Here is a 15,099-nt window from a genome sequence, read left to right on the forward strand (position 1 = left end):
GCACGCCCCAGTTGAGATCGAAAAGAGAACTACGAAGGAGGTAAGAGAAGCAGACCCCCAAACAGGCAGCCGATCCACGAAAGGATGACTTCAAGTCCTCAAAAGGAGCTTAGACATCAAAACATTCAACTGCAAGTGCGTCCAAAGACAGCCGGTCTGTTCCTTTGTCAAGGACTGACAGGATTGAGATACAGCAGTGTCATCAAGCTACATATCGTAATGGATGTTAGCAGATTTTAAGTGGTTTGCCAGTGGTTCCAGGACTAATTGAGAGAATGGGTGAGAGCAGATCCTTGAGTAACACCAATAGTGATTGCATGGAGCTTATACAGATTGATCAATTTTGACTTGGGGATCTGTTGGAAGAAGAACCATTTTAAAACGACCCCTGATAAGCCCATCCTTTGTTCCAGTAGACTATCATGATTTCAGTGTCAAAGACAGCTGATAAACCAAGCAGTATCAGAAGGCATGATTCATTTCTAGCCAGCATTTTTAGTATGTCATCCACAAGTGACATGAAGTGCAGATTCAGTGCTGTGATCTTGACGGAATCCGGATTTGTTGATAAAGGAGTTGATAGTTGTCCAATTGCAGAGGTAGCTCTAGACACATTCTATGAGCTTTGAAAGAGTAGGGATGTTGGAGATTGGTCAGACATTAGGGTCAGAGCAGTCTACCTTGGGTTTTTTTAAAGTGGGGTTAACCATGGACTCAAATTCCCAACCACCCACAATCTCAAAAAAGCAGCAATTTTAACACCCATTCATGTGAACGAGTACCCAGATAGAGAATGTGCCACAATGCAGTTATGTTAAGCCCTGTGGAAATGCAAATAAAGTGAGCAGCACTGCCAAATATGAAACTTAAAGGCTGAATCATAGACAGTGGCTTCTTTATAATCTATAGGGACCATATACCATGTTAAGGCTCACTACACCCCACCACCAACAAAAAAAAAAAAAAAAACAACGACCTAGCACTTCCATGTAACATTCCAGCATCCACTTCACCCAGCAAGTGTTCTGCCACCTCTGAGCTTCACAGATCTAAAGCAAGGCCCAGATGTATCACTGGCACAGCGAGACCACTTGCTGTACCATGCCAAGTGGGGATGACAGGAATGCACCATATCTAGCAAGGCATTGTGAAATCCTGCTCTCCTGGCGCAGATGCACTTGTGGCTTTCTAGCACCACAGGATGGCCTTCTAGATGGGAAGAATACCTTCCTGCACAAACATAGGTTGTTTTCCTCCGTCTGCTGCAGGATGCAGCACAACTAGAAGGAAAAGAAAAAAGCTCATTGAAACTTCAGGGAGGCCTACAATTTGAAGGCATTTCCAGCCTTGGTAAATATGGAATTTGCAAAAATACATGGTTGGATGCGCGGTAAGACATGGAACACCTGTTCAGCTCAGAGTAACAATGCAGTGACCTGCACTGTCTTGTTTCACTACAGATTTGCCAAGCCACACAAGGTGGCTTTAGTCTGATCTAAGAATTGCACTGCCCTTGCACGATGCACGGCCAATGCGATCCCAGGATAAATATGGGCTCAATTTATTGAACTCCTACTGCATACTAAAGACTCGCTGCCCAACAGATTGTTTAAAAGCAGAATAAAATTTGTGAAGTCAGTTAAATCCTAAAGCTTGACAAAGCTGCAGAATCAGTCACATGCAAGTTACACGTTCCAATTGTGGCAGGAAAATGCCAAAATACAAAAGCATGTCAGGGAATTTGCATTCTAAAGATTGTACAATTCAAATCATACTAAATACCAGAACTATAGTACAGTGTGGCGCTGTACATTCATGAACACAAAAATGTCATGTCAAATTGTTTTATTAAGAGTTTTTGCAAGTTAATGCCGTTTAACAAAATGTAGCAATGGACACAAAAAGTAGCTAATTCTCCCCGTCCATAGTTCTGGATTCTCCTGCAGCACAATTCCAACTGAAAGAGAAATACATCTTGTTAGTTTGTTAGTTTAAGCATACGCAAGAAGTTCAAGCTGGTATTACAAACTTCCGTAACAATCGTTAAGACACCTAGAGAACAGATGCTAAATAGGACTGACTGCTTTAAAACCAGTTTTCCAACATATGCCACAAAACAAACCTGTCAAATTCCAGGGTCCTTGCCCCCTGGTATATTTCTTACATATTAGTCAAAACAGTAGCCATAACCTTGCTGCAGTCTTTCAAAAGCATGCAGACCCAGAAAGTTTAGGACCCTGGAGCCAATGAGTCAGCGATGTCAAGTTTGACAAACCAGGGCCTCGCATTAATACCAGATTGTCTTTCCTAGCAGCCACAACTCCACTGGACTTTCAAAGCCAGTCATATGGTCAGTGTGCGGCTATTAATCATTCTGAGCACTCATGGTTGGAGTACTGAGCGTAGACCTAGCCGGTTACTCTCTGCCACCCAATGACACAAACACAGCACTGCAGCGGTGTCTGCAACGCCTCTGGGGGCATGGACCCTGCGGAACAGTGAAGGTCCATCGAACCATAAAGTCTCCGGAAGAAACAATGAGCCTAGAGTGAAAGCAGTATGAAGACTGTACAAATTCTGCAAGAGCTCATGAACTTAAATATTTCTTCGAAGCTTGCTGCATCACTGGACAGAACAGCGCAGCAGACAAATTGTCTGATGGACTTGGTCAAGCATCGTTTTGTGGTAGATCAGATCGCTTAGGCAAGTCGTCCTAATTTCATTCATAAGTGACTGCAGCATGTCACAAAGGGTCCGTGTAGTGTCCAGAGGGGCAAGCATCCTGCATTGGAGGCAATTACAACACCCCCGTTTAGCAGTTCCCAATACTCTTTATCTACTTGCCTATGCGAGCCATTATACAATATGCAAGCCTTGACAAAGCCCATCGAGGAAACCAGAGTTCTGCTATGCCACAGCAGTCTACACATGGCAGTTCTAAATCTAGGACAAGTGACATTAAATCCCAAGGAACTGTTGACCTATGAAATCTCCTGCTGAATCTATTCTACATCTTTTATAATGGTATATTTTTAAGAGGTCGAATTGGCTCCAGTGCCCACACTTCCATAGAAACCACCTTTGCCGATCGTAGCTGTGTAGCGACAGGAGATGGTGCAATGAGGCCTGGGCGGTGAACTTCGCTCAGTTTGCAGAGTTTTCTGCACTCTGCGGTGCAGAAAACTCAGCTTTGCGATGTGCAGCGGAGTTTTTCCACCCCCCGCATGTGATTGCAAACGGTAGCTTCAAGAATGTGAGCAGCTGGGCGGGTAGAATTTCTACCTGAGCGGCAGGAATACCAGCACAAACTGCAGTTCGCACTGCACTCCATGCAGTTTTTTGTATAACTTAGCTGAGTTTTGCTACGCGGAATGCTGCGAACTACGCCCAGGCCTAGACTGCAAACATGTGTCTAGCGGTTATTCGCCAGTGGTTGCTGTAAGAGACACCTTGGATGTATGTGTTACACTTTAACTGGCAGAACTGCACCAGGACCCATGCATCCCTTGACAGCATCACCAGTACAACTCACCTCAGACGAGCGCCTTGCCGTTCACAGCATCCTGTTGAAGCCACTGTGGAATTCGGGCCCATCTGCTCCAGTCACAAGTTCAGAAGAAGCCGAAAAACTTCAAAGCATTCTGCAGATAAGATACAAGACAGGGAGTGAGCCCCGGTCGAGAAGCGCTGCCTAGCGTTCAAAGCAAGTCAAAGTCCGACAGAGGCAAAGCTTTAAAATGCTCAAGTTAGCAGCTATAACATTCCTAGAACTGCCCAGTGTCAGTCAAATCTACTACATAGGGCACATCCAAGCACAGGCATTCTGCGGAAAGGAGTCCCGCCATGGATGTTTGGTAGTGAATATTCCAATATGCCATAAATTCTGAAACAGAATTTACTTATTCTTGCGCAACCTAAAGTACTTATTCATTAAACAAGGTTCTGAAAAGACCCAATTACATCGCCTTCACGAACACCATCAAAACTGCGCTATAAAACTCTTGCAACTGGGACTAACTGGGCCAGTCACGCGGACACAGCAGAGGATACAACTGTTCTACAGGCCACTTGCTGGAGAGGTCAATGATGCGAGGGCAGAAACCTCGTTACTATAACTTCGTTTACTGTCAACACCTTTGCTGTGAGGAGACAACACGTGCAACACTGGTGAGGCCGCCCGAGTGGACCAATCTTTGAGGGAGTTCTTCCCATATTACTGCACATTAAGTGCTTCCCCCGGTCATTCAGCTGAATCTTATCCCGTTTCACTAGAAATTAAGGCCTCCAGGTGTCTGGTACCCCAAATATTTGGTACAGAAAGATTCTCGCGCCGTACAATACTACAAGCGTGTTTGGCTGCTAATCATTCTGAGTGCTCGTGGTTTCAAAGCACCGAGCGTAGACACAGCCAGTCTCTCTGCGCCACCTACTGACACATACACAGCACTGCAGCTGCGTCTGCAACGCCTTTAGGAGCGGTAATCAGACAAAGGTTTGAATAATTCTTACCTCGGAGGCACCGAAGATCCAGCCGCCTTCATATCCATCTGCAAAAACAAAAGCGAGCCAATATGAAGACTGAGGACATTCAAATGTGGAGTCTATTCAAACAAACGTTAGACCGTGAACACAACAGGGCCATGTGTGGGTGGTTGAAGCACGCATCTATCATAATGAAGACACGCAGTCGGATGCGGTAATTCCATGTCTGCGCAAGTGATGCGATTAATGGCATAGTTCCCTTGCTGCATCTGCGCAATACTCAAGTGATATTTTGGACTTAGTAAACCTCGGGTCTGGCGACGGTGCGTCTGCACGCATCGCCCCCACTCAAACCAAGAAGTTCAGTAACCGTGACTGAAGGGGCCATTCCATCAGATTTGTACTCCGGAGATGGTTGCTAGTATGATCAACACTTCTGCCCGGCCTCAAGTCCGTTTTATGTAAACAGTACACCTCTTAGAAGTTTGATTCTGGAATAAACAGAATATTGAGCCAGGATACATTTCACAAGTAGCCGCCCCCTGCGGGCTCTCCAGGGGTATCAGGGTGGGACAGAAAGTCAGAAGTTGGAGTAGCACAACCAGTGGTATCAAGAGATGCGTGGAGAGCTCCCGGGGCCAGCACCTGCTGCCGCCAAAGTAACAAATACGACCGCTCCACCCCCGACAGACACCTCGATACACAGACTGGGGCAGTGGGCAGCAGCGCCCAGCATCCAACAGATGCAGCTGACAGACCAGCCCACAACTAGACAGGACCACTCAGGGCTGCTGGACAGCAGTCCAGGCTTAGAGCAGGAAGCGAGACTTCACACCATGCAGTCGGCGCTTCAAGGGATAGGAGAGTACTAAAGAGTTCCAGCGCTAGATTTCACAAGGACCCTCTGATCTAAGCTATTCTGTGTAGCAGGCATCCGACTGCTACACGATCCCTTGGTTACAAGCGTTTTAGGCAGCCAACCTCCAACAAGGGGTCTGAAATGGAGGGGACACACTCAGCCATACACCACAAGGCTCCCAACTACCTCACTCAAAAGTTGACTATATCAGGAGGTTCGAGATCCAATAGAAGTACAAAAAGTCTGCTCCTGAAACCTCGCAGATTCCGTAAGGAAAAAACCTACAAACGCTCCTTCTCAGGAATGGCACCCAGGATCTGGAATGCACTCCCTCCTGAAACGAGGATTATCTCCTCCACTGTACTCTTCAAGATAGAAGTGAAAGCCATCCTTATGGCCAAGTTCACTTTATCCTTACTGTTGCTGCTCAGAGACTTTGCACCGATCTTGTAACGTTGGATACTTAATGATCCAATTACTTTTTTTATTCATGACCTCTTGACCTCTATTGCAGTTTGGATCAAAGACTCTGCACCGTCCTATAGTATTGTCTTTTGAGGGTTTACTGGTATCCACTGATCCCTATGGCAGCTGGATCAGAGTCTCTGCACCGCCTTATCCTAATGTCTATTTGAATGTTTATTGTTATCTCTAGACCTGTATTGTAGCTAGCTCAGACTCAGCACCGTCTTATATTATTGTCTATTTGAGTGCTCTCTGCTATTTCATGATCTCTATTTTAGTTAGATCAAAGACGCTGCACCGCCTTATTTTACTGTCTGAGTGTTTACCTGTATCTTATTAGCACATGACTGTTATCCTATTATGCTACCGTTCACTATACTGTACCCAATTATTAGGTCTACTCACCCTCCTGTTGCCCACTCCCCCCCCCTGTGAAGCGCTCTGATATCTGTAAAGATCTTGTTCGCGCTATATAAAACTTTGAATAAATAAATAAATTTGGTAGCGAAAAGGTTGAAAGAAAGTGCAGAACAGTCTTAATCGCCAAAAATGGAACACGTGCCAAAATAAATGGTTCTACCCTGAAATATAAATCCCAGACCTAATCACCCCGACAAAACGATCAATATTTAGAATCTCTCCAGTGTTCCTGTTGGGAGTGTCCAAGTGGCCCATGTTCAGGTAGTGTCTGGTAGGGGCAGAGTATTCCTCAGTCCAACCAGTGCGGGCTGCGCAGGGTGTGGACCTACACTCTAGCATCCTTCTGTCGCCAAGGGAGACCTCCAAACACCGGAAGATAAAGATTCATCTAGGGCCTGGACAGATTATCTATAGACCACTACCCACTTGATTCAGGGATAAACATTTTGTGACGCATGTATGCAGACGCTCAATGAACTATACCTGCAGCCTTAACTAGTCCACCTGTTGCATATGCGCTGCAAAAGTCTTCTTTAAGATGCCCGGCACAAGGCCCTAGTTTTTGGGCTTGGACAGCTTCCTGGCATGGAAGAGTTGGCAGACTACCCACAAGAGAAGTATTGTGTCCTTTTCCCCCTGGAACAGCCTAGGCTCAGGGGCTGAAACTACCGGCACTCAAGGTAGGACACGCCGGGTGCCACAATAACCAATCATAGCTCATGTCAATGAGAAATGACACGAGTCCCCACCTCCAGAGGGTCTGCATGATTTGCTGAACTCACCGGAGGAAACAGTAGGCCAGAAAATGCACATGACCGTGCAGCACTGCCAGACCAGGCAAAATAGGCATCTCCAGACTAAAGGTCTGAGAAGGGGCGCGAAAAATCCCACATTCAACCAACACAGGTTGTAACGGAGGACCAGGAACCAAAGGCTTTAGCATCACTGGGAGTCTAATTCAGACCTAAACAAAAACAGGACTTCAGAGCAGACTTTAAAGCTGTGAATTATAGGTACTGGCTTAATGTTACCAAATGCATAAAATGAAGCTTCAGTGTAACTGCACAAGAAAACAATTGCTCTAGAAAACGTGTTTTAGGGGGCTAATCATTCTGAGTGCTCATGGTTTCAAAGCACCGAGCGTAGACACAGCCAGTCTCTCTGCGCCACCTACTGACACACACACAGCACTGCAGCTGTGTCTGCAACGCCTTTAGGAGCGGGACACTGCAAGAACCACAGTCCACTCACCATGTCCTTTCAGGTATCCAAGGCCAGCAGGGCTTCTGGTCGCATCTGCTGAAACAAAGGGAAAATGTAAGGCTCAAAGCACCATCCGCATAAAGTTAATTTTAATCGCAATCAAGTCACGCGGAGCAAGGAGAAACCATTTCAAAATAGTCCCACAAAGTACAAGTTGAACGAGAAGCAACACCCAGCGCGATGGGATCTGGACTGAAATTGTATCATGGAAGAAAAAAGAAAAAAAAAATACAACATTCAACCTCTGCGGTGAGATTTGTGCTTTAAAGTGAATTCATGTTATAGGAGGTTTATAACACCCCGGATCCCTTTAAAGTCAGAATATACAAATTAGAACACCAGGGTCACTTAGTGCACCATTCTACATTTCCCTTCCTCATTCAAAGATAGAAAGCAGTTCCTTCTGTTTAGGTCGCATAAGAAGTTTTGTTTCAGTATTAAACTGAATATTTCTGCACAAGGGCGATTGAAAAAAGGTGCAATTTTGCACACTGGTGCCCATTGTGCTGAGCTAAAGTTGCCCTTGTGACTGCCAGCATTGCTTTGAAAAGGGGCAGGAAACATAGCAGTAGCTCATTAAATGCACTGAATGAGCACAAAACCCAAGGGCTGTTAGTCAGGGGATGACTACTCTAAAATTCGGTACCAAATATCATCTGCACAGGATAAAAGCTCACTTTCAATGAACTACCATGTTCTCAAGAAAAAAGAAATTGTGGTCACAAAGGCTATTTTAAACAATAAATATTACTGCTATCCCCATGTAAGATTTACAGCACAACTGTCTTCAGACACTTCAACTGAATTTATAACAAAACATTCATGGAAACAGCCACTCTTGCAAGGCTTGGGGCGATGCACCTGTCACGCAACGGATTGAGGTCAACTGCACACAGCAGCCACCTCACCCAAACGCAGCGTTGTTGCTTTGCCCTTCAACGACAACTCACTGAGCCACAAGAGGCCCAGCAAGTGCTTTTTAGAAGGGGTATTCAATATACATATCAATGGTGTTCTTATCTGGTCATCAATAAATCCGTTCCATAGGGACCACCACTAACAAGTTAAAAAAGTAAAGGATTAAGCCCATAGATAGGATTGAACACTGCTTCGGTGCCCTTTGCGCTCGGAAGAGTTAATGTATAGGGTGCCATTATTGGTCGAACTCTACAGGACAGTAAGGGCTGCTCAGTTTGAAACAGTATCCTGCAAGCATGGTCAAAAGCCAAAAGGGGTTTAAAGCAGTGTTGGAGAGTGCGTGATTGGGAGCAAGCATAGCCGGGAGGGGGGAACCTTTTTAACGCGCACACACTATTTTGCCCTTTCGACGTAAATATTTAAATAAAGCACAATGTTTTTTAGTTGCCACAAAAGCATAAGGTGAAACACTGCTGTTCAAATGCCACAAAAGGATCAGGAACCAAACAAAACTGAAGCCTGTGCAAATAAGCAGGGAAGAAAAGATCCAAGACAAACAACAAATAAGCCACAAAGTGGAAAGTTAAGTTAAGTGCTGCTCTGTGGGAGGGAACAAAGCACAAAAAGGAGGGACAAAGAGCAAAGTTTAACCACCAACCTTCAAGGACAACCGAGGTAATAAATAAAAAGGCAAGGGGCGGGATATAAACCCACAAAGTATGTAACATGCTTTGAAGGGAAAGCGCACACCTCGCTTAGGCTCAACCTAAAAAAAAAACTGACTTACGGCACACTATCAAGGATGACATTTCTACCAATAAGAGTCCACGTCTAATAAGACTTGGCACTATTGTATTTCAAATTCCATTGGGTCCAGGTAGGAGGTAACATTCTCTTCAAGTTGCTCACTGAAGTTGCAACTGTATGAAACCCACCTGTTATTTGACACATTCAGCTCCATCTAAATAGAACAAATTGTACTGGTTTGGCTGTTCAATCATTCGGAGGGCTCATGGTAGAGCAGTGTAGACATCAGTCTGTCTCCGCCACCTACTATCCTACACAGCACTTCAGCTGGGTCTACAGCACCTCTATGAGCAGGGTTCATTTGAAGAATTGAAATATGCTCACCATCAGGATAGTCAGCGTCGCTAAACTTTAGTCTTCATTGCCACAGGCTGGAAAGAAAAAACAAGCATCTAAAAGCTGCATAGAAAAGGTCACATGTAAATGTCTAATCTGGTTTGAAGTATAAAAATTAAGCTATGATGATTGAGATCAGACCTATTCATCAGGGAAGAATACATTGAAATAGGGACCATGTGTTACACTCTTGCCAAACAGTACTCCGCTCTTGGAAGTTTAATGCTGGGATAACATACTGAGCCAGGATAAATATCACAAGTAGCCGCCCCCTCCGGGCTCTCCAGGGGCATCAGGGGTGGGAAAGAAAGTCAGACGTTGGAGTAGCACAACCAGTGGTGTCGAGGGATGCGTGCAGAGCTCCCAGGCCAAAGTAACAAATACGACCGCTCCACCCCTGCCAGACACCGATACACAGACTGAGGCAGTGGGCAGCAGCGCTCCGCATCCAACAGATGCAGCCGTCAGACCAGCCCACAATTAGACAGGACTTCAGTCTGGGTCGCGGGACGAGCAGTCCAGGCTTAGCACAGGATGCGAGGGCATCAAAACATGGGGCAGCAGAATAGGAACTGTAACACCATACAGTCAGTACTTCAAAAGAAAGGACAGTTCTAAAGAGTTCCTGGGCTAGATTTCACAAGGATCAAAGATTGTGGAGCTAGGCATGACTGGTACACAATCCCTTGGTTACAAGGGTTTTAAGCCTCCAACCTCCCACAAGGGGGGGGGGGTTGATAGATGGAAGGGACACATAGCACTTGGTACCAAAAAAGTGCTAAAGCGCAGAACAGAGTCTTGCTCTCGCCAAAAATGGAACACGGGACAAAATAAATGGTTCTGCCCTGAATTATGAACCCCATAACCGAGACAAAGCCATCAATATTTAGAATCTCTCCTGTGTTCATGTTGGGAATGTCCGAGTGAGCCATTTTCAGTTAGTGTCTGGTAGGGGCAGAGTCCTCAGTCTGGGCTGTGCAGGCTGTGGACCTACACTCTTGGCATCTTTGTCACCAATGGAGACTTCCGAACACTGGAAGATAACGCTTCCTCTAGGGCCTGGATAAAGATCTAGAGACCACCACATGGGGTACATGGACCACCATTTTGTGAATCATGTATGCAGGCGCTCAAGGAACTATGCCTGCAGCATTTACTAGTCCACCTGATGCATAAGTCTTCAAGAGACACCCGGCGCGAGGCTCCAATTTTTGGGCTTGGACAACTGTTTGGCATTTTTCCCCTGGACATTACCACCAACAGCCTAGGTTCAGGGGCTGCAACTACCGGCACTCAAAAGGTGGGACACGCCGGGTGCCCCAATAACCAATCACAGCTCATGTCAATGAGAAATTACACGAGTCCCCACCTCCAGAGGGTCTGCATGATTTGCTGAACTCACTGGAGGAAACAGGCCAGAAAAGGCACAGGACCGTGCAGCACTGCCAAGCATGCAAGAGACCAGCTAGACAAGCATATCCAAGATGGTGACTAGCAGACTAGTTAGGAATGGTAGGAGCATCCATTCTGTGCAGGTGTCATCTGCCCCGGTGGCTCATACATCTCGTAGTGCCCCCAGCCCTGGAAGCCACATTTCCAAATCAGGAAGGACGTTGCAGTACAGGGGACTCATTCGCAGTCGAGGCCTTCGTTCGTGTCCCCACTCCAGCTCACTTTTCTAGCTCCATAAGATACCACCATCTAGCCACCACTGAATAGACCACCATCAATGACAGACAGACCCTTGGTTATGTGCTCTAGAGCCATCCTCTTGCTAGGTAACCACCACAAGGTATCAAGGAGCCATGTATAAAGTGTCCAAAGAGATCGGTACCAGTGAATGCGTGCCCCCAGCACAACTACCCTTTCGAAAGCAGGAGAAGTCTGGTTTGGAGGCTAAAGACCAGATTTGCCTACAGCACGGGGGCTTGGAGTGTACTTCCCAAGCAGAACCTGTATACCTGGAGGTCTCGCCGAATTATGCAAGGACATACACAACTTTACAAGTCACTGCAGTCACATCTCTTATAGACCCATGACGTGAACCCCTGTAAGGAACAGCTTCATAACTAGAGTTGGCATGGAAGAGATAGGAGGGGCGAAGAAGAGTTGGCATGGAAGAGATAGGAGGGGCGAAGAAGAGAGGGTAGGCAGGCACTGGGGAAGAACAAATGCCACAGCTGGTGGCATGATGGACATACGGAACCACTCAAATGCTGTGAACATGATTGTACATTATAGATTTGCTTACTGTTACCAAATACACAAAATGAAGCTTCAGTGTAACAGAACTGTACAAGAAAACCATTACTCTAGAAAACGTGTTTGGCTGCTAATCATTCTGAGTGCTCATGGTTTGAAGCACCGAGCGTAGACACAGCCAGTCTCTCTGCGCCACCTACTGACACACACACAGCACTGCAGCTGTGTCTGCAACGCCTTTAGGAGCGGGACACACTGCAAGAACCACAATCTACTCACCATGAAGGTCATTTCAGGCATCCCAAGGCCGGCAGGGCTTCTGGTCGCATCTGTTGAAACAAAGGGAACATGTAAGAGGCTCAGCAAAGGACCATTCAGCGGAAAGTTCATTTCAACCGCAATCAAGTCACGCCGAAGGAGAAACCCATTTAAAAAGTGTCCCACAAAGTACAAGTTGAACGAGAAGCAACACCCAGAGCGATGGGATCTGGACTGAAATTGTATCATGGCAGGAGAAGAAAAGCAGCAACATCATTCAACCTCTGCGGTGAGATTTGTGCTTTAAAGTGAATTCCCGTTATGGGAGGTTTACAACACCCCGGATCCCCTTAAAAGTCATAGATTATACAAATTAGAACACCCGGAACATGTAGATCACCATTAAAGAGTTGGACTCATTCCGAGGCCTATGAAATACTATTAAGAGTTAATTAGCACAGTAATGTCAACAGCTGTTTAAAGCCTCGTTCGTAAACGCCCAGCCAGGATTCACAGGTCTCATGGACATTTCCCCTTCCTCATTCAAAAGTTGAAAGCAGTACCTTCTGTTTAGGTCGGATAAAAAGTCGTTTCAGTATTAAACCGAGTATTTCTGCACATGGGCGATTGAAAAAAAGGTGCATTATGCACATTAGTGCCCATTCTGCTGAGCTAAAGTTGCCCTTGTGACTGCCAGCATTGCTTTGAAAAGGGGCAGGAAACATAACAGTAGCTCATTAAATGCACTGAATGAGCACAAAGCCCAAGGGTTTAGTCCGGGGATGGGCACTCTAAAATTAGGCACCAAATATCATCCTGCACAGAAGAAAAAAGAAAAATTGGGGGCCCAGCGGTTATTTCACAGAATAACTACTATCCCATGTAAGATTTACAGCACAACTTCCTTCTGACACTTTCACTGGATTTAGAATAAAACTTTCATGGAAACAGCCACACTTGCAAGGCTTGGGCGCAATGCACCTGTCACGCAACGGATTGAGGTAAACTGCACACAGCAGCCACCTCACCCAAACGCAGCGTTGTTGCTTTGCCCTTCAACGACAACTCACTGAGCCACAAGAGGCCCAGCAAGTGCTTTTTAGAAGGGGCATTCAACGAACATATCAATGGTGTTCAACACATCCCGTTCTATAGGAATCACCACCAACAACAAATTAAAGTAATGGATCAAGCCCATATTTCGGATTGAAAACTGCTTAGGGTGCCCTTTGCGCTCGGAAGTCAGAAAAATGTAGGTTAATGTATGGGGTGCCACAATTGGTCGAACTCTATAGGACAGTAAGGGCTGATCAGTTTGAAACACTATTTTGCCCTTTTCTGACGTACATATTTAAATAAACGAGAAGCACAATGTCTTTTAGCTGCCACAAAAGCACAAGGTGAAACACTGCTGTTCAAATGCCACAAAAGGATCAGGAACCAAACAAAACTGAAGCCTGTGCAAACAAGCAGGGAATAAAAGATCGCCCCCAAGACAAACAAATAAGCCACAAAGTGGAAAGATAAGTTAGGTGCTGCTCTGTGGGAGGGAACAAAGCACAAAAAGGAGGGACAAAGAGCAAAGGTTAATCACCAACCAGCAAGCTTCTTAAAGGACAACCAAAGTAATAAACAACAAGCATTTACAATGCAACGGTTTTGCCTTTGCAGCCAGCATGCGATCCTACACGCAGAACCCCCAACAGCACATTTTACAAACTACAAGCATTGGCATTGAATTTAAAGCATATTTAATTATATATGATGACAAAAAATTAATTTAAAAAAAGCGTTGGCCAATCCTACGAGTCGAAATGCACATGAGATCTCTTATGACCAAGTAAATTCCAGCAGCAAAAGTCCCATAAACCAACACATACCATAAACACAGCACCTCAACACACAAGTAGCGTTTCAAGGCACTGCTGCCCCTGGGCAGACCCTACTTCCAGCACACCTTACGGCTCTACTACAGTGGAATGCCCCGCATACACACCCAGAACAAACAAGCAGGATAAACCTTCCAGAATGATCTAGAATGTTCTGAGGAGAGAGCACAGCCTGTCGCAGCACACACCAGAAGACCAGGAAAGTAGAGCCCTCTTCCAGAGGAGTCCAGAACCGGAAGTGGGTACACCCTCTCAGTACACCCTCAGTACACTCAGTGCGTCCTCTCAGTACACCCTCTCCTCAGTACACACACCCAGGACGCCTTCTCAGTAGGGCCTCTTACTACACCCTCAGTACACCCTCTCACTACAACCTCAGTAAACCCTCTCAGAACGTCCTCTCAGTACACCCTCTCCTCAGTACACCCTTTCAGTACGGCCTCTCACTATACCCTCTCAGTACAGTCTATCACACCCCGAGGAGGGCACTGTTAGACACGCTCGCACTCCGCCACAATTTGAGGACGGTGCACTCCACCAGTGCACACTAAACACCCCTCCCCCAGTGCACACCAGATAACTTCCAGAGTTGCGCACCCTGGCGGCGCCCGCGGCCAGACACTGCCTATGAGGAGAGTAACATTTAGAGAACTCCAGAAGAGGAGTGAGAGAGTTGTGTACCTGGCCACAAATAGTTAAATATGGCGTATGCAAGAGGGGCACACACGGTTACAACATTCTTAAACGCGGTATGTAGCGCAAGGGCAGTCACTCTTTAAGGTGGGCAGCGCTTTACGGGGCACGTTCTAGACCGAGGACTCCAACGCTGGCAGGCTCTGTGCCACCCGGAGCCTGGCACACTACTAGAAAACAGCGCAACGTGAACAAAAGAAAGTACTCTTGCTGGTGAAGGCACCAAAACAATAAAAATACAACTTCTGAGTGTTTACCTAGACGTGTTGTCAAACGTGGTGTGTGTGTTATTACATGAAACGCGTGATATATAGTGAAAGAGCTTACCCGGATTTCGTCAATATATAAAAAAACATCTAAACTTCCTTCAACTTGCAATTATGGAAACAGGCTGTCCCCTGTCTACCTTCGAGCGCTTCCAAAGTTTCAAAGGGTGCCTACTAATATTGTGGATTTAAAGTATTATTAAATGTGTAACTACGTACAGTGCTTGGAAACTGTAGAAGT

At 46.0% G+C, this 15,099-nt stretch overlaps 1 long non-coding RNA gene and 6 other non-coding genes across 8 annotated transcripts in view; all 7 read right to left on the minus strand.

Moving 5' to 3' along the window:
- Positions 1 to 1,834: 1,834 nt before the first annotated feature.
- Positions 1,835 to 15,099, minus strand: part of LOC144754285 (uncharacterized) — a 39,087-nt gene continuing 25,822 nt past the window's right edge. The window contains exons 17-22 of one of the 2 annotated variants that reach the window (XR_013594690.1): positions 12,032 to 12,081; positions 9,539 to 9,585; positions 7,478 to 7,522; positions 4,510 to 4,547; positions 3,533 to 3,641; positions 1,835 to 1,957 (exon numbers count right to left, since the gene is read on the minus strand). This is a non-coding gene — a long non-coding RNA (uncharacterized LOC144754285). Of the gene's footprint in view, positions 1,958 to 3,532; positions 3,642 to 4,509; positions 4,548 to 7,477; positions 7,526 to 9,538; positions 9,586 to 12,031; positions 12,082 to 15,099 lie in introns of both variants that reach the window. The other variant, XR_013594691.1, reaches the window with a different exon arrangement.
- Positions 2,354 to 2,484, minus strand: LOC144756973 (small nucleolar RNA SNORA17). The gene has a single exon (XR_013595444.1). It is a non-coding gene; the product is annotated as a small nucleolar RNA SNORA17 (small nucleolar RNA).
- Positions 4,348 to 4,480, minus strand: LOC144756974 (small nucleolar RNA SNORA17). Its single transcript, XR_013595445.1, has one exon. It is a non-coding gene; the product is annotated as a small nucleolar RNA SNORA17 (small nucleolar RNA).
- On the minus strand, positions 7,318 to 7,450 carry LOC144756976 (small nucleolar RNA SNORA17). Its single transcript, XR_013595447.1, has one exon. It is a non-coding gene; the product is annotated as a small nucleolar RNA SNORA17 (small nucleolar RNA).
- Positions 8,349 to 8,478, minus strand: LOC144756964 (small nucleolar RNA SNORA21). The gene has a single exon (XR_013595438.1). It is a non-coding gene; the product is annotated as a small nucleolar RNA SNORA21 (small nucleolar RNA).
- On the minus strand, positions 11,871 to 12,002 carry LOC144756972 (small nucleolar RNA SNORA17). The gene has a single exon (XR_013595443.1). It is a non-coding gene; the product is annotated as a small nucleolar RNA SNORA17 (small nucleolar RNA).
- On the minus strand, positions 12,990 to 13,119 carry LOC144756963 (small nucleolar RNA SNORA21). The gene has a single exon (XR_013595437.1). It is a non-coding gene; the product is annotated as a small nucleolar RNA SNORA21 (small nucleolar RNA).

This window comes from Lissotriton helveticus, chromosome 5_1, assembly GCF_964261635.1.
Source record: "Lissotriton helveticus chromosome 5_1, aLisHel1.1, whole genome shotgun sequence".
NCBI lineage: Eukaryota > Metazoa > Chordata > Amphibia > Caudata > Salamandridae > Lissotriton > Lissotriton helveticus.